Raw genomic sequence first — 23524 nt, forward strand, 5'->3', positions numbered from 1 at the left:
CTCCATGTTGGCATCACTGGGAGAGGGCATAACCTCCCTAAATGCCTGTCTGGAGTCGGTAATGGGCTGGATGAGGGATAACAAACTGAGACTGAATCCAGATAAGATGGAGGTACTCATTGTGTGGGGTCAAAATTTGAGAGACGATTTTGATCTGCCTGTTCTGGATGGGGTCACACTTCCTTAGAAGGAACAGGTACACAGTCTAGGGGTGCTTCTGGATCCAAGTCTCTCTCTGGCGTCCCAGGTTGAGGCAGCGGCCAGAAGTGCCTTCTGTCAGCTTCAGGTGATACGCCAGCTGCGCCCATTTCTTGAGACAGACGACCTCAAAACAGTGGTACATCTGCTGGTAACCTCCAGACTGGATTATTGCAATGCACTCTATGTGGGGCTGCCCTTGTACGTAGTCCGGAAACTACAGTTGGTCCAGAATGTGGCAGCCAGGCTCATCTCTGGGTCATCTAGGAGAGACCATATTACTCCTGTATTGAAGGAGTTATACTGGCTGCCAATATGTTTCCAGGCAAAATACAAGGTGCTGGTCATAACCTATAAAGCCCTAAACAGCTTGGGCCCTGGGTATTTAAGAGAACATCTTCTTCGTCATGAAGCCCACCACCCATTGAGATTATCAGGAGAGGTCTGTCTGCTTTTGCCACCGGCTCGTCTGGTGGCTATTCAGGGACGGGCATTCTCTGTTGCTGCCCCGAGGCTTTGGAATGCATTCCCCAGTGAAATAGGAGCATCCCCATCTCTGACAATTTTAAAAAAGTTTTTAAAGACACATCTGTCCAACCAGGCATTTAACTGATATTGTTTTAATTGTTTTAATGTTGTCTTTAGAATATTCTTTTAAAATTGGTTTTTCAATTGCTGTGTTTTAAATTTTGTTTTGTTTTCTTTTGTTCTTTGTTGTTTTTTTTTAAACTAATGTTTTATCTTTGTTTTTAATCTGGTTGTAAACCGCCCAGAAACGTAAGTTTTGGGCAGTATAGAAATATGTTAAATAAAAACAAACAAACACATATATATAAGACCCTAGGTTCAGGTGAGTACCTAGCTTACATCATAGGAATGCAGGAATGCTGGGCCCAGGTCATGTGATACATCTCTGAAATTGCCCGACATGCCCAGTATGAGTTTTAAATTGGTTTAGCATTGGTATGTGATAGTAGAGTATCATGTATCATGTATCATGTATCATGTATAGAGTATCATGTATAGGTTGCACACCCTTAATTGCTCCAAGGGTGCAATCATACAGAGCAGCCGTAGTGCACATTTGGAGGGGGCAGAAATGGGGTGTGTGACCACTCTACAAACATGCCCCACCATCCTTGACCAGCTGGAATTAGTTTCATTGCTCTGAATTGCTCCATCTCGCTTCTGTGAAAAAAATGCCATCTTGTGCCTTTTTCAGGACACAAACTGGCCAGTGTGACCTCTTTAAGAAGATGAATAGGAAAGAGTTTTGTGAACACACGACACGTTATTGTGATGAACTAAGATATTATTCTCTTATCAACAGACCACAAGTTTTAAGAAAAAATTCTTCAAAGTCAGAATTTTTATGCATACATGATAAATTGAAAGCATTACCCCCCCCCCCCCGCCATGCACGAAGCTGACGGCAAACATGCTGGGAAGCGGGGGAGGGCGAAGAAGCTGGGAGGATGGCCGCCCATGACTGGGCCAGAATGGCCTGACAAGCCATTGCCTGGCTGCAGCCAGGAGCTAGTGGATAGAGATGTGCACAGAAACTCCAGGCCCGGTTCGGTTGGAGTCCGACTCGAACCTGACTGGACCAGTTCAGTCCAGCACCCCCTCGAACCCCTCCCCCTGTTCGGTCTGGCCCGGCGGGGTTCTTTTTTTTTTTTTAAAGTGGGGGAAAAATGTTTTGGGCCCATAGTTTGGGATGTTGCCCAAAATTGTGGCGGCTGCACATGCACAAATGGTCTCTGTGAGTCCCTGGGCCATGCTAGGCCCCACAGAGGCCATTTTCGCATGTGTGGCAGCCACCATTTTCACCACCACGCCAAACTACAGAGGCTCGAATGGGCTCAAGAACCAGGTGAATGGGCCGGAGAGGGAGGAGGCCAGCGGGGGAAGGGGGAACCTCCGTGGACACTGCCCCCCAACAGTGCCCCAAAGAACTCCCCCAAAGGGTAAAAAGATTTTTAAAAAAGGGGAGTTCACTTTTTTAAAAAAATCACGAACCCCTCGAACTGTCGGGGTTTGGTCTGATGTTAGACCGAAGGGGGGTGATTCGGTTCGACCCCAAACTGTCAAACTGAACAGGTTCGACATCGAACTGGTTCAGGGTTGAACCTGTTTGCACATCCCTACTAGTTGGCCCTTCCCCTCTGCAGAGACCCTGGGGGGATGATGGAGAAAGAGGAAATGGAGTCCTGTAAGGCAGCCCCTTTAAGGACTAACAGGCAGAATACAGGAGGACGCGAATGGAAGGAAGGGGAGGGGCTAAGAGGGGTGGCGGCTGACCCTGGGAACAGATATAATGGGCTTGAAGCCAGTGATGAGGAAGCCAGGGGAGATGGAGGGTGGCTTCCTGTATGGGCTCCCGGGGAAGAGCAAGGCCTTTCCTCTCCCTGGCAGATGGAGGAGAAACAGGGTGCTTGGAGCCCCCTCCCCATCCCTCTGAGGCCTGGATGCCCAGGGATGGTGATGCTAGTGAGGAGGAAATGCCACAATTGGATTTGCCTTTTTCACACCTGCTGCACACTGAGTTGACACTTTCAATTTCACAAAACACCCAGGATCCCTCTCCTGTTCATTCACCAACAGATAAGACCCCCAGCAGGGTATATGTCAAGCTGGAGTGTTTTGCCCATAAATACCTATTCAGGATAAAAGATGAAAGCATTTGATGCCGGATATTTCACCTGCTGGTACTGATGTGAATTCGATTCGTCCCTGGGTCCGCCTTTTTGCCAATCAAACAGACCCAGTGGGAATACATTAGAGGCAATTTTATTGCACTGCAGTTGCAACAGGTAATCAGAGGGCTTTACGCTCTTAAACTGATTACAAATTGGTTATAGGTGCATCTTACATTTATACAGACAATCTGAATGATGCTGACACCCCAGACATAGTATACGTGGCAACAAAATGGTGGACTAAGTATCTAGTACATAAGAACATAAGAACAGCCCTGCTAGATCAGGCTCAAGGCCCATCTAGTCCAGCATCCTGTTTTGCACAGTGGCCCACCAGATGCCGCTGGAAGCCACAGGCAGGAGTTGAGGGCGTGCCCTCTCTCCTGCCATTACTCCCCTGCAACTGGTACTCAGAGGCACACTCTTGAGGCTGGAGGTGGCCCACAGCCCTCGGACTAGTAGCCATTGATAGACCTCTCCTCCATGAAGGCATCCAAACCCCTCTTAAAGCCATCCAGGTTGTTGGCCATCACCACATCCTGTGGCAGAGAGTTCCACAAGTGGATCATGCGTTGTGTGAAAAAGTACTTCCATTTGTTGGTCCTAGACCTCCTGGCAATCAATTTCATAGAGTGACCCCTGGTTCTAGTGTTGTGTGAGAGGGAAAAGAATCTCTCTCTCTCCACTTTCTCCACGCCATGCATGATTTTATAGACCTCTATCATGTCTCACCGCAGTCGTCTTTTTTCTAAACTAAAAAGCCCCAGGTGTTGTAGTCTTGCCTCGTAAGAAAGGTGCTCTAGGCCCCTGATCATCTTGGTTGCCCTCTTCTGTACCTTCTCCAGTTCAACAATGTCCTTTTTAAGATGTGGTGACCAGAATTGCACGCAGTACTCCAAGTGTGGTCGCACCATAGTTTTGTATAAGGGCATTATAATGTTAGCTGTTTTATTTTCAGTCCCCTTCCTAATGATCCCTAGCATGGAATTTGCCTTTTTCACAGCTGCCGCACATTGAATAGACATTTTCAACGAGCTGTCAACCACAACCCCAAGATCCCTTTCCTGGTCCGTCACCGACAGCTCAGATCCCATCAGCATATACTTGAAGTTGGGGTTTTTCGTCCCAATGTGCATCACTTTACACTTGCTAACATTGAACCACATTTGCCATTTTGTCGCCCACTCCCCCAGTTTGGAGAGATCCTTTTGGAGCTGCTCACAATCCGTTTGGGATTTCACTACCCGGAAGAGTTTGGTATCATCTGCAAATTTGGCCACATCGCTGCTTACCCCTGCTTCTAGATCATTTATGAATAAATTAAAAACCACCGTTCCAAGTACAGATCCCTGGGGGACCCCACTTCTTACTTCCCTCCATTGTGAAATTCTCCATTTATACCTACCCTCTGTTTTCTGTCTTGCAACCAGTTAGCAATCCACACATGTACTTGTCCCTTTATTCCATGACTGCTAAGTTTCCTCAGGAGTCTTTGATGAGGAACTTTGTCAAAAGCTTTTTGGAAGTCCAGGTAGACTATGTCAACTGGATCACCTTGATCCACATACTTGTTGACACTGTCAAAGAACTCCAAAAGGTTGGTGAGGCAAGATTTACCTTTGCAGAAGCCATGCTGGCTCACTCCCAGCAGGGCCTGTTCTTCTAGGTGCTTTACAATTTTATCCTTGAGGATGCTTTCCATCAATTTGCCTGGAACGGACGTTAGGCTAACCGGCCTGTAATTTCCCGGATCGCCCCTGGATCCCTTTTTGAAAATCGGTGTTACATTTGCTACTCTCCAGTCCTCTGGTACAGAGCCCGATTTCAGGGATAAGTTAAATATGTTAGCAAGGAGGTCGGCAATTTCACATTTGAGTTCTTTGAGGACTCTTGGATGGATGCCATCTGGCCCTGGTGACTTGTTAGCTTTCAGTTTTTCCAGACAGTTTAGAACATCATCCCTTGTCACTTCTATCAGACTCAGCTCTCTAGCCTCCATCCCTAAAAAGCCTGGTTCAGGAACAGGTATATGCTCAGTATCCTCTGCTGTGAAGACAGACGCAAAGAACTCATTCAGTTTCTCTGCAACCTCCATATCCTCCTTAATAATCCCTTTCACTCCCTCATTGTCTAATGGCCCAACCGCCTCCCTGGCAGGTTTCCTGCTTCTGATGTACTTAAAGAAGTTTTTGTTATTCCCCTTGATACTTTTGGCTAAATGTTCCTCAAACTCTCTTTTTGCCTCCCTTATTGTCACCTTGCATTTCTTTTGCCAGAGTTTGTGTTCCTTTCTGTTCTTTTTGTTTGGACAGGCCTTCCAATTTCGGAAGGAAGTCTTTTTCCCTTTTATGGCTTCCTTGACGGTACCCGTTAGCCATGCTGGCATCCTCCTGGACTTAGTGGTACCTTTCCTCCTTTTGGGTATACAATCTAACTGGGCTTCTAGTATTGTGGTTTTGAGTAAACGCCATGCACTCTGGAGCGAAGTGACTCTCCTGATTTCCCCCCTCAGCTTTCTTTTCACCATACTCCTCATTTTGGAGAAGTTTCCTCTTCTGAAATTTAAAATGTCTTTGTTTGACATCCTTGGTGATTCTCTCCCCACATGTATGCTGAATTTGATGGCACTGTGGTCACTGTTCCCTAAAGGGTCGATGACACTGACATCACGCACCAGGTCCTGGGTGTCACTCAGAATTAGATCCAAGGTCACCTTCTCTCTGGTCGGTTCCATGACCAACTGTTGACCAACTGTTCTAAGGCACAGTACGCATGCGAGTGATTCATTGTTCATCTGGTGATCACTCCTTATTTGGTTACATCCTGTTTTCTAAACTGTCAGCAAAGAACAGTGAGAATCCTGTGAGAACCAAGTTTCTTTAGATACATTTTAGTGGAGAGAGATATGACGTTGATCATGTGAGGCCTTGATGGCTCTGAGCTGGGGTTACTTTAAGTTAGAATTAGGTTTTCTAAATAAAATGGAGTTGCTTTGGTTTTCTAAAACACATCAGTACCTTTCTAGGACAACCTTATTTCACTTCTGGGTTGAATGCAAAAGATCTTCTTATTTGGGGAAGAACTGCTTGCATAAATTTCATAATATATTATCAAATGTCAATATAGTCACTAAGGACGAGATACAAAAAAGGTTGATAGAGAGTTGGTCTGAGGAGGAGAGCTGGTCTTGTGGTAGTGAGCATGAATCGTCCCCTTGGCTATGCAGGTCCACCTTGGGTGACTGCATGTGAGCATTGTAAGATACCCCCCTTAGGAGATGGGCCCATCGTTGAGTGGAAGAAGAGCACCTGCAGGCTTGCATGCAGAAGGCCCCAGGGACACACGCCCTGGCAGCATCTCTGGTACGGCTGAGAGAGCACCCCCCACCCCGGCCTGCCTAAAACACTGGAGAGCCACTGCCCATCAGTGTAGACAATATTGAGCTGGGGGGACCAATGGTCTGACTCAGTATAAGGCAGCTTCCTATGTTCCTAAGGGGAAATACCATGCTTGAGTGTTTTCAAGTTAGGAACTTAATACTACATTTGGAAAGCTCTAAGATTTTGGGTAGAAAACCAATGGATTTTTAGAACTTATCAAAAACAATATTTTCTGTTCTAAAGGCTTAACATCTATTCTCTATGAAAATAGATGGAACCAAACAGGCCGCAATTACATGAAAAAGTGGGAATTGGATTTCAATACAGTTTTTTGGGACCAGAATGCTGGGGTGGGGGATGGAATCAATGCTATCTTAAATCATGATCTTTGGATAGTAGAGAAGTAAATGCAAACAGAGGCGTAACTATAGGGGGGGCAGGGGGGGCACGTGCCCCGGGCACCATCTTTTCTGGTCACGTGAGGGGCGCCGCCATTTTTAAATTTTTTGTTAATACAAATGTTTCCTGCTCAGTGCAGCAGTGCTGCAGCAGTCAAGGGAGCACGTTGGCGCCCCCTCCCCCACAAACGGTCCCTTCCACGCCGCCCGTGCCCCCCCCCCATTGCTTTGCTGGCACCTGGCGGCCAGTCAGTGGCCTGGCTTGGCGGCGGCGGGTGCTTGTGAGGAAAAACTTAAGTATAATGTAGTATGTTGGGGGGGGGCGGGGGGCGCGGGGGGGGCGCCATTTCTTTGCTTGCCCCGGGCGCCGTTTTCCCTAGTTACGCCTCTGGTCTCAAGACAAATCCCAAGAAGAGCAATCACCCCCATGCCCCATCCACAACAGTAAATGTATTCAGAGCATCAGAGACCAGAAGAGAGAAAAAACACACACACACCTTGTTGTTGTGACCACCACCACGCTGGCTTCTTTTCTTTAAATAATGATGACTCTCTCGAGGTCTGGTCTGGTTCCCCCGCGCGCCGGCGTTCTTGTTGTGTGTGCCTCCGTGTCCTGCCCTGCCTGCGCCTGCTGCAGCCCCCAGGCAGCCCCAGCAATGACGCTCTCCTCGCCTCGGCAGCTCCGCGCGAGTCCACGACCGTGCCACGTGCAGCCAGCCAGGCAAATGGAGCTGGGAGGATGGACGCGACGCACGCATGCTCAGTGCGACTCGGCACGCCGCCGGCCGAGTCGCGCGTGCGTCGTGCGTGTAGAGACCCGGCGGCTGGGCCACTAGAGGGCCTCTCTGGCTGGCGCCTGATCTAGAGCGAGCCAGCAGCCACAGCGGCGCCAGTAAGCAGTGCACAGCACAGTAAGCAAGGCGCCCGCTGCGGCGCCCGCCACCAAGCCAGGTAGGCAGGCTGGTGGCCAGCAAAGCAATGGGGGGGCCGCCCGCGGGCGTGGAAGGGACGTTCCGGGGGGAGCGCCGACGCGCTCCCCTGCCGGAGAACTTTGTATATATATATTTTTTTAAAAAAAATTAAAAAAAATTTTTTTTAAATTTTTGGATAGGCGGGGGTCATGGCGGCGCCCCCCACGTGACCAGGGAAGATGGCACCCGGGGCACGTGCCCCCCTGCCCCCCCTATCGTTACACCTATGCTGCTGCTCCAAGAGGCGAAAAAAGGCACACTGCAGCAGCCATACATGGAGAGGCAGGCAGGCAGCTGTGCGCATGCGGGGGGCTCGTCTGGCGCCTCTCCAGTCTCCGTAGAGACTGAAACCAGCTCGAGGTGCCTCGGGGGACCGGACCAGGCAGCTGCTGCTGCTTCGGCCGCCGCGGTCGAGTCTCTGGCGGAGCGAGCAAAGCGTCCTACCCAACGGCCCCCCTCGCCCTCTCCAAAGCAAACACCTAACGGTTCCGAGCCCTGGAAGACTCTTTCCCAAGTAGTGGAGGCAGATGCTGCTGTTTTAACCAAACTTTTACCGCATAACCCATTCAGAACACTTGAGTCTTTATTAATGCCTCATTTAGGGACATCCGGTGGCCCCTGGCCTGGATGACTGGCCGGTGATCTGCCTAGAGAAAAGGCTGGCTGGCTGGCTGGCTGGCCGGCCGGCCCTCTTTCCTGAGCAACGAGAAGCTCCAGCAGGTGCAGTGTGCGACACCCCCTGATGCTTCTCCCTCCTCTGGGAAGAGGGCAGCCTGAGCATCACCCTGAAGCCATGTCAAGCTGACAGGCAACGGGGGAGATGGAAAACTGGGACAGCAGGACTGCCACTATCAGACCTGGGAACTGAAATAAAGTTACAACAGCCAACAGTCGCTGACCCCAGAGCTCGGAACTGTTCGGTGTTTGCTTTGGAGTGGGCGAAGGGGGCCGTTGGGTAGAACGCTTTGCTCGCTCCGCCAGGGACTCGTCTGTGGTGGCCGAAGCAGCAGCAGGCACCTTGTTGTCCGGTCCCCGGCACACCTCGAGCTGGCTTCGGTCTCTGCGAGTCTGGCGAGGCGCCAGACGAGCCCCCCCCGCATGCGCGCGCACGGCTGCCTGCCTGCCTCTCCGTGTGTGTCTGGCTGCAGCTGCGCACCTTTTTTCGCCTCGTGGAGCAGCAGCAGCTGACTTTCCTCCTGTTCCGGCCTTTGGGGGCTTGAGTCTTCTCCCTGATTGGGTGCGTTGCCAGGCTGCCCCGCGGGGAAGCCCGAAAGCCAAAGCAGGGCGAAGCCCAGGGGTGTAGCTAGGGGAGGGGGGGCGTGTTCATTCCTCTCTCTGGCGGCCCCCCAGAGTGAGGAAGATATTGAAGGAAATAGGGAGGGGTGGAGCCGGAGGGCCCTTAGGAGCTGGGGCCCCATGTTCTTTGAACCCTTTCGCTCAATTATAGCTACGCCCCTGGAGAAGCCCTTTTTTCCTTCCTTCCTGGGGACTCGGGAGGAGGCGCCCCTGTGACTCTGCTTTTTGGCCCAACTCTCCACCTCGGTCTCCTTTGCCAGCTCTGCTGCTGCTCGGCGAGAGGCTTTCGATGCCCACTGGGGGGCTCAGCCTCCTCCTTTCTCTCCCTCCCTGGGCGATTCTATGGCGCCGGGGAGCGAGGCGCTGGTGGTGGGGACAGAGGCCAGTTTGGGTGGCGGCGCACCGCATGAGCAGGGGGCGAGCGGGCGAGCGTCGCCTCCTCCTCCGTGTTGCAGCCTGGGACGAGCGTGCCTCTTGCCGAGGCGGGCCTGGCTGCTTTCCCCCGCACCGTCCTCCCGCCTCTCGCTCCTCCTCCTCCTGTCACTTTCCCTCGTGGCTGGGGTGGGGTGGGGGGTGGCTTTGGGCGTGGTGGTGGCCTGCTGGGCGACCCGGGCGAGGCCACGAAGTTTGCTGCGGCGGTGGCCGGGTGCAACAAGTGGGAGGGAGCCTTGTGGTGGGAGGCAGCCGCGCGAGGCATGGAAGAAACCAGGGCCCAGCCCTGGGAGACTTGCTGCCTGTCGCCCCCGCCGCGCGCACGCGCCCCCGCTAGGAGCCGACCCTGCCGTCCCATCTAGCACGATAACCCCGACTGGGGGAGCCTTGCCATGTGGGAGACGGGGCCACCCAGCCATGCTGGCCTGTGAAGGTCCACATGGCGAGCATCTCCAGACCTCATTTCGTCCCTCCTGCGGGCGGGGACACTTTCCATGGCCTGGGGAGGGACTGCCTCTGTCTTCCCAGTCTGAGGAGCTCTTGGAGCAATGGCGAAATTCGGGTGAGAGGGAGCCCTGCTTGCTCCAGCCGGAAATATCCTGCCCCCTCCTGGAGCTCCTTTGGCTTCCAAGTGGTCAGCCGGAGAAGGAGCCCTCAGAAAGTTCTTGCCTGAGGGAGGGGAAACCCTTTTACCCAGGAAGACTGTGCGCTCCCTGTCTGTACTCTTCCCTTCCTGGTTAGCATCAGCAGCTGTTCAGGGCTTGATGGGGATAGCCTGCCCACCCCAGCCCATCCAAGCATATGCTAAACTTGGCTGGAGTCTTTTGTGGGTTTTTGTGTGTTACATAATAACAGTAGCCTTTTTGACAGGGGAGGCAACCTTGGCTTGACCTACAGTTCCCATCATCCCCGTGAGATGATGGGAGTTGTAATTCAGATGATGGGGGACGGTCAAGGGGGCTTTTTCAGACCGGCAATTACTTACTTACTGGGCAAGCAAGAAGCACTCTTGGGCAAGCACCTGAAAGGCAAATTACCGGATGTTTTTGCTTGAGATGGGATCATTTCAACTTGTTGGCCACACTGATCTGAAGGGAAGTAGTACCTTGGTCTGGAATGGCATGTAGAGCCGCACTGGAATGAGAGGCCTCATTTCTCTCTGGTGTTCTATAACTATAACCGTTATGAATAAATCTGTATTCTGGGTGTACATTTTTAATTATTATTATTTACATTTATATCCTGCTCTTCCTCCAAGGAGCCCTGAGCAGTGTCCTACATCCTTGAGTTTCTCTTCACAACCACCCTGTGAAGTAGGTTAGGCTGAGAGAGAAGTGACTGGCCCAGAGTCACCCAGCAAGTGTCATGGCTGAATGGGGATTTGAACTTGGGTCTCCCCGGTCCTAGTCCAGCACTCTAACCACTACACCACACTGGCTCTCACATGGGATTGCCCTGGGAGGTGGGTTAGGCAGAGAGTGTGTAACTCAGCCAAGATTTCCCCATGCACGGAGCTTCATGGTGGAGCAGGGATTTGAATTCTGAACCCAAGTTTCCCTGGTCCAAGGCCAACACTCTCAGTCACCACTATATTTACACCAGCTCTCCGGTTTTCTGTCAAATATCTGTGCACAGCTCTGATGAAAGATCCCCTGTACCCTGCACACTTCCTGACTCCCCCCCACCCCCAATTTCTAGCAGCTGAGAAAAACTGCTTATCATTCCAGTGGGGGCTTCTTCCAGTTGTGCATTCTTCTCATAGCATTCAGATGAGCTAGATCAGGGGAGATCACATTTCCTAGCAGTGCTAGTGCTGGGAAACTGCAATGTTCTTGCAGCATTCATTGTCTTGAGGAATGTGGAATCCTATGTAACAATTGTCTAATGTGCATTTATTGTGCCAAGTCAGAGATTGTCTGAAAAGGCCCCTAACTTGCAATGAAATCAAAGCATGCTTTTTGCGTGTCCTACTGTATTTCCATTCAGTTCTATGCTTATTAACCCAGAACTTAGTCAATCCCAGTTCAAGAGGACTTGTATATGTGGATAGGATTTCAGGCCTCATGTTACATGACTTGCGTCTTGTTCTAAGCAGCTAATATTTGTACACAGTGTACCATGTGGAGCAAAACATTTTCTGAAATGGAAAATGTTTATGACTATATTTTTCTGCAGAACCCCTTCAGGTTCTATTAATTACCACTTCATTCACAAGTTAATTACTTCACAGATTAATTTTTTGAAGCACTACTGCATGAATGGATGCCAATACAATAGTAGGAAGATTGGGCAGTTTTAAAGTTGAAACTAATCTTTTTTGGGGGGATGTGCACCCTGGGAAGTGCGAGAGTGCAATGTCCATATACGTGCCATATACAACAGCTGAATAGGTGGTCCACTGTTTCATTATTATTATTATTATTATTATTACATCTATATCCCGCTCTTCCTCCAAGGAGCCCAGAGCGGTGTACTACATACTTGAGTTTCTCTTTCACAACAACCCTGTAAAAGAAGTTAGGATGAGAGAGAGGTGATTGGCCCAGAGTCACCCAGCTACTTTCATGGCTAAATGGGGATTTGAACTCCGGTATCCCCAGTCCCAGTCCAGCACTCTAACCACTACACCACGCTGGCTCTCTTTATGGAAGGAGCGGAGGCAGCAGTGCCCAGGCTGACACCTTGCCTGCACATGCTCCAAGTGATGTGCTTGCATGATGGCCAGTTTGAAGAACTACTCCGAGAGAGAGAGAAAATAAGATTCCAGGATCAGAGTTACATTATCAATTGATTTATTTTATTGAATGTATTTATGTACCACCCAAAACGTATGTCTCTGGGAGGTTTACAATAAACAGTACACATGAAACAAACAAAAAAACCATTAAAACCATGTATTGTCCTTGCTTGGTGTGAAAATGTGAAAGACACTAATTTTTGTATGATACTGAAAACAAAATCCTTCAATTAAAACATCCTTTATTGGGTCTGTTCGGCAAATAAAGAAAGCATCTCAAAAGGGAAAAAAGTCTTCTGGCCATGACTTCCTGATGGGGGAAAGAAGAGCTGGATAAGGGCTGCTTCTCGGCCATGGTGGTGATGGACTTCCTGGCCCCTGCTCAGCGGTCGCTGCAGCGGTGCTGGCGAGAGGGAAGACAGGGAATGTGGCGGCACTCACGGCAGGAATCAGCTGGACCTGCTCGGCTGCTGGACAGTGGAGCGCCACAGGATAGATCTAGCCCACAGACCCTGAGTTGGACATCCCTGATCGAGGTTGTTGTGTCTTATAGACAGGTCAGTAGAGTTGAATGACGTCTTCCCTTTCATCAATGGGCCAGATCCCATGGGGCTGTACATTGGGTACTGAGGTCTTCCAGTCTCATGCCTTCACAGGTATCTACCATGGTCGGCATCGATGTACTTGAGGTCTTCACACGGTACATGTACCCTGAGTTCTATAAACTCGGTCCAACAGAGTGTGGATTTGGAAAACAGGGACCTATGTAAGATAAAGGGGAGGAGGGTTAACGCAATGCAGTTTTTAAAAAAGCCTTGCCATGAACTGGAGCACAACTTCTTATGATGCTGCTATGTGGAAGAACTGAATGCAGACAGCACTGTGTGTGCTGTCAGCTTAAATTCTGTGTGTGCACCAACAGCCTAAATTCTGCAACAGGCAAGGTTGAGTTCTGCGATGGGATAACTGGTGCAAATTAAACCACTTCCCATTATTTCTCTCACTTTGAACAAAACTATTGTGCTTCTGTTGACTATAGGAATGGAAAGGGAAGGGTACACAGCCATGAAGTTGTGGCCTCTGGACACTGGAAATCAACAACAACAAATATTTCTATACCGCTTTCAACAAATGTTTCCAAAGCAGTTTACATAGAGAAATCATATATAAATAAGATGGATCCCTGTCCCCAAAGGGCTGACAATCTAAAAAGAAACCCAAGAGTCACTGGAGGTGCTGTGCTGGGGGTGGATAGGGCCAGTTACTCTCCCCCTGCTAAATGAAGAGAATCACCATGTTAAAAAGGTGCCTCTTTGCCCCGTTAGCAGGGTCCTTCAGCATTCAAGGCCCAGGGGTCTTTCAACAGTATCAACATCCTCTTAAGAACCATTTGCGTACCTTTCTAAAATCACAGGGGCTAGAAATTGGCTTTTTCTTTCAAAGAGGGACAGAAAGCTGAGACTCAAGAAGCTGAATTCTGTAACCGGATTCTGAAGACATTTTGGCACTTTAAAAATGCTGAAAATGGTCCCAATAACTACACAGCTCTGAAGAACATTCTTCTGCCATCCATCCTCTTGCAGTCAAAGCTCCACATGATTGACCCTTCCAAGAGAATTAACACCTCCTTGGGAATATCCTTTTTTGTATGTATGAGGGCAAGTTGGGCTCCAGCATTTTTCAAAAATGGTAGGGCATGCTATTCAGTTTGGCCCTCCCTTTCTTCGCTCCAGGTGCTGAAAGAGCTTCAGGTACTCCGAGGGAGACAGAGGCCTGGGATCTCCAATTGGATCTGAAGGTGTGGAACCCCATGCGATGTCCAGAGCTGTTTCAGCATCTTCCTCTGAGGCGGATTCTTCAGTTCAGGAATTTGGTGGTAGAGGGTCAAGGTCCGGCTGCTTGAGTTCTTTTATGTCTTGACTGAGACCAAGACCGGCAGTGCTGAGGAGAATGTGATCGGGACCGAGCGTCTGGATGGTCCAATCTCCCCAGATATTGGTTTCGATGTGGAGCCCAAGAGCAAGGGTGAAGATAGCGTCCTCTATCACCAATGCCAGATCTGTCGTCGAAGAAGTTAGTGGAACGATCAGGCATGATCAGATGAAGAGTAGTCCCAGTGTCGAGGTTCTCAGTAGCAATATGCCGAATCCTATGGGATAGTGTTTTGGAGAGTAGAGCGGTCTCTCGAGTCTATGTTGGGATGGTAATGATCCCTGTCTTGGCCCGGAAGTCACTGTGCAGACTTAAGGTTTGTAGATACCCAAGTCAGCTTTTTTGGAATCAGAGCTGATGACTGAGACTTTTTTGTGGACTTTAGGCAATAGAGATATCAGGGTGGGAGTGACGAGCTTCACGGGCGACACTCTACTGACAGCACAGTGTAGTGTGTGCATTGCCTGAGGAATCTTTTCATTCGTAGTTGGTGAAAAATTCTGAGAATAGAAAGAAATATAGAAACATTTGATTTAGTTAGGATGCACATTCCAAAGTCCTGGGGAACCCTAGAAAAGGCTCGGTTTTGGGTCAGCACCAGCTGAACCAGTGGCAACTGCAACCAAACCTCACCAGGTGATCTGAATAGGTAGCAGCAGGGTTCATGAAGAAGGTAGCATTTCCTTTAATATCTTGGGCCCAAGCCCCAGAGACCAGCCTGGCTGCTGTATTCTACATACATTCTGCATACTGCAGACAAAAACTGCCCAATGTACAGTGCATGGCACTAGTGCAGGATGTTACTAGCATATGCGCCACTGTTTCCAGCTGGTCTATCTCCAGGAATGGACGTAGCTGGCGTATCAGCCTAAGCTGATAGAAAGCCCTCCTGGCCAGTGCCTCAACCTGAGAGACCAGGAAGAGGCTTGGGTCCAGAAGTACTCCCAGACTACATACGGGCTCTTTCTGGGAGTGTCACTCCATCCAAAACAGGCAGATCTAAGCCACTTCCTAGGTCCAAACTTCCCACCATGAGTACCTTTGTCTTCCTTGGATTCAGCCTCAGTTTGTTCTCTCTCATCCAGCTCATCACGGACTCCAGGTAAGTCTTTCGGGAAGTTAGTCCATTTCCTAATGAAGTTGAGATGGAGAAAGAGGTTTGGGTGTCAGTATAGGATAACACCCTGCTCCAAATCCCGGACAATTTCCCCGAACCGTTCCATGTAGATATTAAAAAGCATTGGAGATAGAATGGAGCCCTGTGCAACCCCATACAATAGCTCTCCTTTGGAAGAGCAACAATCTCCAAGCAACAGCATCTGGGACCTACATGAGAAGTAGGAGTGGAGCCAACGCAAAGCGGTGCCTCTCACTCCCTACCCCTCTCCCTACCCCTTCATGCGCTCCAGTAGGTGCCATGATTCACTGATATCAAAAGGATCGGCTGAGAGATCCACAAGGATCCTCAGGGTCACACTCCCCCTGTCAATTCCCAATTGGAGATCACCCAACCAAGGACCAAGTCCTTCTCAACCCCATAGCCCACCCGGAAGCCATTTTGAAATGGGCCCTGATCATCTCCTTCTTCCAAGACTCCTGGAGCTGAGATGGCACTACCCTCTCAATCCGCTTGCCCTACCATGGGAGGTTGGAGACAGGCCTAGAATGGGATCCAATGCAGGTTTCTTCAACAGTGGTCTAATCATGGCCTTCCTGAGGCAAGGAGGCATCCTGCCCTTCCTCAGAGAAGCATTAATGATGCTTCCAAGACCTAATCCGATCACCTCCTTGCTAGATGGTATAAGCCATGTTGGGCAAGGATCAAGAAAACAGGTAGTCAAGTGAAGTCTCCCAAGCAGCTTGTCCACATCCTCCGTGCTCACAAATGGAAAATGATCCAATTTCACAGTGCAAGAGGAGCTGCCGGACACCTCCACAGTAGGCTCTGCACTACCTGTCGAGTCTAGTTCCGTTGGATGAAGAGAGTTTTCATCTGCAAACATCTCGTTTAAAATGTTAAAGTGGGTAACTGATGGATCCAAATACTCATTCAAGGGAGGAGGGTCATGTACTAACGCTTTCACAACTCGAGACGACTCTGCTGAATGTGAGCTTGCAGAAGCAATGCGGGCAGAAAAGAACTGCTTCTTTGTGGCACGCATGTGATTGATGGATGGATTGCTGTCAAGTGGGTGTCAACTCTTAGCGACCACATCATTTTGATAATGGAAAGGCAAAATGTTCATAATAAAAAATGATTTTGCTGTCGAATGAATTCTTTGCTTTGCATCAATATTGGGTTTCTGTATCATGTACCTTTTTCACATTAGAAGTAATATAGCTTCTCCTGCTAACTTGGCAAAGAGGTACCTTTAATGGGGTGATTCTCTTTATTTAGAGGGGGAGAGTAACTGGCCCTATCCACCCCCAGCACAGTATCTCCAGTGACAGTTGCTGGTGTCTGTCTTATGTTTTGTTTTAGATTGTCAGCCCATTGGGGACAGGGATCCATCTTATTGATTTATTATTTCTCTGTTTAAACTGCCCTGAGCCATTTTTGGAGGGGCGGTATAGAAATAGAATAAATTATAAAGAATAAATACTTACAAATTGGATCTATCCTGTTTCTAATGTCAGAAAATGAAATTAGAGCCAAAGAACATTTTTCCCATTTCAGGAGTAACCTGAAGGGTGTGTCTGTAGGGTGAGACCACTGTGCTTGGAATTTGAGCAAAAGCTCTACAGATCCTACACACAATTGCTGTCTGGAACACAAGACCGAAGGGATGGAATCAGGATGACAGAAATGGGGATCTGCTGAGTCAAAGACAGCAGCCAAGACAGGAGGTTGATTGAGGCCAGGTGGGCCAACGTATATGACGACACTTGGCTTGGTGGATCCTGGGTGGTTTAGACCTGCATTCAATGTTTGTGTACAATTCCATATGGGAACACGAACCAGTGATCCTTTTCTTACGTGTGCACGGAAGGTGTCAGGGTTTCCATATGAGAGCCACTTTCACTTTGACAAGCACCACTACTATAACACTGGGGGGGGGGGACAAAACATAAAATTGTAACCCTCAAAATAGTTTGCATTGGGGAAGACTTATTACTGAATGACCTCAAACCTGAAAGAAAGAGCCAGCTATTTGTACTTACATTCAATAAAATGAGAGAGAGAGAGAGAGAGAGAGAGAGAGAGAGAGAGAGAGAGAGAGAGAGAGAGAGCCCTTTCCTCTAGGAAGTGGGATGGCTGTTTTGGAATTTGGACTGTCAGCCCAACCATCAGTAGTTTCAGCCTGTCATGAAAGAAAGAAAGAACGTCACATGATCCAGGCCAGTCAATCTAATACAGCAGAAGTGACTTTCTTTCCAACTAGTATCATAAAGGGGAGATCGAAAAATACCCAACCCACCAACCAACCCATTCACAAGAAGCAACTCCAAAAGCTCACGGCACATAGGCAACTAAGCAGGGGGAAAGCATCTTTTTTCCAGAGATTTGCATCGGAGGATAAAATGGGCCACAAGCTGGGGCACGTCCTCTCCGCCTTTCCCTGTTCTTTCTTCTGTTTTTCCTCAGCATCCAGCCCTCAGAGGGATACCTGCAATCCTTCACCGGGCTCCCCAGAGCTCACCTGTCTATCGACAGACCTATCTTCCATTAATTGGCGTAATTCTTCAGCGAAGCCGGTGGCACTCCCGACATCTCCAAGGGAATCCCGCAACATAAAGATGCATTGTGCAAAGCTGTCTGTCCTGAAGCTACTGCCACTGGGTAACCAAGTTCTATTATTGTTGGAGTGGTTGTTCTCTCTCAGCCTAGAAAACCAAACAAAAAGACCAAAGATTGAGTCTCCGGCTCAAATGGCTATTCAGCCACTCCTACCCTCTCCATTCTGATACTCATACAATTCTCAAACTCCTCCTCCTCGTCGAAGTCCTCCAGGACAAGATCGTCTGAAGGGAAGAGAAGAGAAAAGATTGGGTTTTCTTCTTTCAATTGGCTAAGAGAAGAGTTAAGGAGGGACAGGTCCATGTTGAATACATGAGGAGGTTCTAATGGGTCACTTTTTGCACTGGGCTTGCCAAAGCGGAAGACAAGCATGGCTTCCAGACCTCACAGTTTAGCTGCAAGGACTTTCCCAAGAAGAACCGTGTTTGCCCATGTGAGAGGGGTTGGGAGTTTGAGACATGCCCACTTGGGAGGCCTGCCACAGAGAGGTCAGAGCAAAACTGGGGCTCCTTGGTCGAATGATGACCTTTGTCACCCAGGCCCATTCTGGGATTCCAAGGAGACAGTTCTGCCCGCCCCACTTCCCTGGAAATTGGCATTACCTTTGATGGTGCTTTTAATCAAATGATGAGTCCAGTCATCTTCAATGCGGGAGAGAGCCTTGTGTGTGGTCAGCTGTAGAAATAAAGACAGACATGTTTCTTTCATGTCAATGTGACACCATATCCAAAACAGTGAAGAATTGAAGATGACCCAGTTGGGAACAAAGTTGAGGATTCCCAAAGATGGAGTGTGGCTCTTCTGGGCACTGGGCAGCCAGAAGAGACATGGGGTGGGGGCGGGTGAAAACTCTGTCCTGTTCCTCCTGTTCCTCGGTGAGCCCCAGTGGAAACAGCCCCTCTCCAGCAAGTGTGCTGCCAGGCAGCCCCCGTGTGACCAGAGACCAATGGGAGGTCTTCTTCTGAACCTGGAAGCTGACAAGGGGTCCCAGAGGATGCTGAAGCAGAGCCAAGCCATGTCCACAGCAGGGTACTTACTTCCACATTGGGCAGTCTGGCCACATGCTGCAGGACGTAGACGTAGGCTTCTCGGCCCAGAGCCTGCAGCCGGGGCTCCTCTGATTCAATATACCTGTGGAGCTCCTGTGGGTTGAAACAGCAGCTCAGAGTCATCGCACTGGCCTAAATCATCCCTTGCCATGCTACTGAGAGCTAAGCCCGGAAGGAATTTGTTCCACTACAGGAACATCCCTTGGTTGCGTCCCAATGGAGTCTAAGGAGGATCTAATTCCATATAAACATCTCCCCCCCCAATAAAGTTGACAAGATCTTCAATATTTCTGAAAGTTGCTTATGGGAGTGATGGTTTTCTCTGTCTTCTCAGCCAGTTGGCTTCTAATAAGGAAGTGACCTATTTGTATCTTAAATACACCAAGAGGATGGGGTCTGCTGCCTCTTTCTGTCAGGCCACGTTTGGATGTCGGAGAGGATGAAGACAGAAGCCCCATTCAAACCTTATGTTGCACACTCGGACCAAAAGTGGAGAGTGCACAGGGCAGGTCTGGACACAGGGACTGCAATTCATACATGCTGTTCAATAGAGGCATTGCTTGACACTCCCTCTCTGTACCAGGCCTGTGAGGGGCCCGTGCCCAGGTTCACTTTGAAAAGAAATGCCACTACAGTCATGCACGTACCAGCGTTCAGACACCTGCACGCATCTACTACCTAACATCCCAATAGGGCTTTCATTGCGCTTACCTTCAAGATGCCAATGATGCTGTAGACAGAGGGGGCCTCCTCCAGCAGCCCCCTGAGCATATCCTTAAAGGATGCCATGTTCTCCTTCGAGGGTGGAAAGAGAAGCTCAGTCATGAGTAGGAGACACAACCGGTCTTGAGAATACAAGATTGAAAAATCACTGGTACTGACAGTGGTATCACGTTTTCTTCGCAAGAGAAAAAAGCCCAAGAAGTACAGTATTTACCTGGGTCCCTGGGTCCACTTGGTTCAGCCCGGACACCGCCACATTGAGGACTGCTGCCTTGAGATTGAAGGGCATAGGCAGCTTCATTTTGCTGGAGGGAGAAAGATGAGATTTCGTAGTGTGAGGCGGGCTGGTGATCCAGCCAATGGAAGCTCCTCTAGAGAAGAGGAACATGGCAACCCAGCAAGCGTCAAAAACGACGACAGGTCTGTGATGGTTTCCCTTCTTTTTTTCAAAAATGACCAATCCCCACCTGGAGAGGCCCTGATTCGCAAACGGGAGATCCAGTTACAGATCTGGCCAGGTTTGCCACTGCCCTTTCCTGACGCAACCCCCTCCTATTTAATCCCCGTGGGCTATAAGCATACGTGAGTTCCGTGACGGCGTCCAGGCTTAACTGCAGCAGGAACCCAGGGTCTGGATGCTTCTTGACATCCTCCATAATTTCCTGGCAGAGATCAAAGAGCAGAAGAGAGTTGGTCACTACCCACGGACTTCCTTGGGATAGCTCCATCCCCAAACACACACTTTGGACTGAGCCCTCGCTTGGGCATTCCCTTCCATTCTCTGCCGCATCTCAATCACCAGTACGGTCTCCATGGCGTCGTCTTTATTATAGGAAAGCATATTAGAGCCTGATGACTTGGCGTCTTTAACATCCTGGATGACGGATGACAAAAACTGGCAGCTGTAGATGACCTGAAAATTAGAAGCACTGAACTGTTAGTGATGGAAGGACTCTCCGTGCCTTCCTGGAAATGGAGCGGGCACCCTGACTTGGTGGGCTGCTCTCAAGTCCTTTCTGGGGACACCACCCGCTCCATGGAATATTCTGCAGCTGCTGCTTCTCAGGGAGACTGCAGAACTGGGAAAAGGATCCGAGCAGAGAGTGGGTGCTCCCAGATCCCGGATGGAAGAAATGCCTCTCACAGAAATGTCCTGAGCTCTGTGGTGGAAGGCCCTCTACTCAATGGTTCCCTAACTCAGCTCTGTCCACTTCCTCCAGTACAGTTGTCAGACATGGAAGGGAAGAAGAATGGGAAGGGAGGGGGGATTCAGGACTTGAGTTCCCATGAGGAATTAACCAACGGGAATTCCCTTTGTTGGAATTCAGGCTGAATCCCAGGTACAGCTGGTTCATCCCAGACACCGCCACGTTCAGGACTGCTGCCTTTAGATTGAATGCCATAGCCGGCTTCATTTTGCTGGAGGGAGAAAGATTAGATTTTGTAGTGTGAGGAGGGCTGGTGATCCAGCCAGTGGAAGCTCCGCTACAGAATAGGAACATGGCAACCCAGCAAGCGTAAAAAAACAATGACTGGTCTGTGATGGTTTCGCCTCTTTCCCCCCAAAAGACCAATCCCGATCTGTGGAGTCCGTATTCGCAAAAAGCTGTAGTACTTAACCAGATTTTTTCATACAACAAAAACCTTAAAATTAATGGCTATCTTTTTTCAAAGGGGAGATCCAATTACAGATCTTGCCTGGTTTGCCCCTGCCCTTCCGTGACGCAACCCCCTCCTATAGAATCCCTGTGAGCTATAAGTATAGCTGAGTTCCGTGACGGCGTCCAGGCTTAACCGCAGCAGGAACCCAGGGTCTGGATGATTCTTGACATCCTCCATAATTTCCTGGCAGAGATCAAAGAGCAGAAGAGAGTTGGTCACTACCCACGGACTTCCTTGGGATAGCTCCATCCCCAAACACACACTTTGGACTGAGCCCTCGCTTGGGCATTCCCTTCCATTCCCTGCCACATCTCATTCACGAGTACGGCCTCCATGGCATCGTCTTTACTATAGGAAAGCATATTAGAGCCTGATGACTTGGCATCTTTAACATCCTGGATGACAGATGACAAAAACTGGCAGCTGTAGATGACCTGAAAATTAGAAGCACTGAACTGTTAGTGATGGAAGGACTCTCCGTGCCTTCCTGTAAATGGAGTGGGCACCCAGACTTGGTGGGCTGCTCTCAAGTCCTTTCTGGGGACACCACCCGCTCCATAGAATATTCTGCAGCTGCTGCTTCTCAGGGAGACTGCAGAACTGGGAAAAGGATCCAAGCAGAGAGTGGGTGCTCCCAGATCCCGGATGGGGCAAATGCCTATCACAGAAATGTCCTGGGCTCTGTGGAGGAAGGCCCTCTACTCAATGGTTCCCTACCTCAGCTCTGTCCATTTTCTCCACTGCAGTAGTCAGATCTGGAAAGGAAGAAGAATGGGAAGGGAGGGGGGATTCAGGAATTCCCATGAGGAATTAAGCAAGGTGAATTCCCTTTGTTGGAATTCAGGCTGGCTCCCGGGCTCCCAAGCACCAGCTGTCCCACACTCCCCAAAGAGTCAGCCCCAGTCCCAACCATTCCCCAGGAGCCTGGGGCACCTCCTCACCGATGGTGACTCCCGAGACTTCCAGAGTGACCCCTGAGGGAGTTGGAGGTGGCGCTGGAATTGGCTCAATACGTCGCCAGAACCTCCCTCTGGGGGGCTTGCCCTTTTCGGAGTCACTGGTGGGGGAGGACTTAAAGATCTGCCTAAAGCAAAGGCAGACTCTTCGCAACCTAGAAGAGAGCAGGGAGAAGGTGAGAATGCGACCCTTAAACAGACATTTGCAGGAGAGGGGGCCAATGGGGCAGGGAAGGAGTGCAGAACAGAAGGTGGGGCAGCAATATAGGAAGCCCAATAGGCTTCCAGGTGGTGCACCGTCCTCCTTCTGGCTGAGGAATTGGGTGGAGACAGCTGCTCCAACGCTTTGGGGCTGAGACCTTTGACAAATGGGGTGCAGTTCTGGTCAGTCCAGCTCAGCCAGATTATGTTAGAGCTGGGAAAGGTGCAGAAAAGGGCCACGAAAGAGCGGAGGGGTGGAACACGGAGGCAGAATTACAGGCTCCAAAGGCACTGCCAGGGACACCAGGCAGCTGAACTTAGAGGTGGTGCTGCTGGTGCCGGACTGCACACTCCTAGGCGCTCCAGCCCTCTCCTCCTGCTTGCGACCCAGCCTCCTCCTCTACTCTGAGCTCATTTAATCGGGAGCTCTGCTAAAGGAGGGGTTGATTCAATTATTCCCCCCTACAATTGGGACCTCCGTGAAGCACGTCACAGTAGGCATCTTCAGAGCTGGTGCCCTTCCTAATCGGGCAGGTGGGCAGGCAGGCAGGCGGGGGTCTCTAGTCAGACCTGGCCCTGAACAGAGGGAGCAAGGCAAAGCTGTTATGGAATCCTACTCACCGTGCAAAGAAGCCTTTCTTCGTCTTCTCCCCCATTTCCCTCCCTGTCTAACTATTCCCCCCTGACTAACTATCCCTCCTCTTACTAAAAGCTGACTGTCCCCCCTCCCCCCTAGACCCCTCCCAAAACCACCCCAAACAAACAACAAACAACAAGCAACAAAATAACAAACACTAACACTAACTGTAACACTGAATGGATAAATAAATGGATAAATAGATAAATAAATAAATGGATAAATAAAGAAATGGATGAATAAATAGATGGATAAAGAGAAACAGAAACAGACTCTCTAATACACTTTTTCCTCGCTATCTTTCCAACTCCTCTCCACCTCACCTCCTCCCTCCTCGCCTAACTCACCCACAAAGAGCAGCTGAGCCCCGGAGGTGTCATAAAAGAGGATGTGTCATGAGCCTCAGCAATGGCCATTGGTCCTCTTGCCTCTAGTGGTTGCATCAGGACTTGGAGGCATCCCCTGCCAAGCAGGCAAAGAGGCACCTTTTCAAAGGGCTGATTCTCTTTATTGA

The 23524-nt window shown here is 49.7% G+C and overlaps 1 long non-coding RNA gene across 1 annotated transcript; it reads right to left on the bottom strand.

Annotated features, from left to right (window-relative positions):
- Nucleotides 1–14227: 14227 nt before the first annotated feature.
- LOC128346993 (uncharacterized) lies at nucleotides 14228–18094 on the bottom strand. The gene is made up of 3 exons (XR_008317333.1): nucleotides 17685–18094; nucleotides 15083–17345; nucleotides 14228–14543 (listed from the first exon to the last, which is right to left on the bottom strand). It is a non-coding gene; the product is annotated as an uncharacterized LOC128346993 (long non-coding RNA).
- Nucleotides 18095–23524: the final 5430 nt, after the last annotated feature.

Source organism: Hemicordylus capensis, chromosome 2 (genome assembly GCF_027244095.1).
Source record: "Hemicordylus capensis ecotype Gifberg chromosome 2, rHemCap1.1.pri, whole genome shotgun sequence".
Taxonomy (NCBI): domain Eukaryota; kingdom Metazoa; phylum Chordata; class Lepidosauria; order Squamata; family Cordylidae; genus Hemicordylus; species Hemicordylus capensis.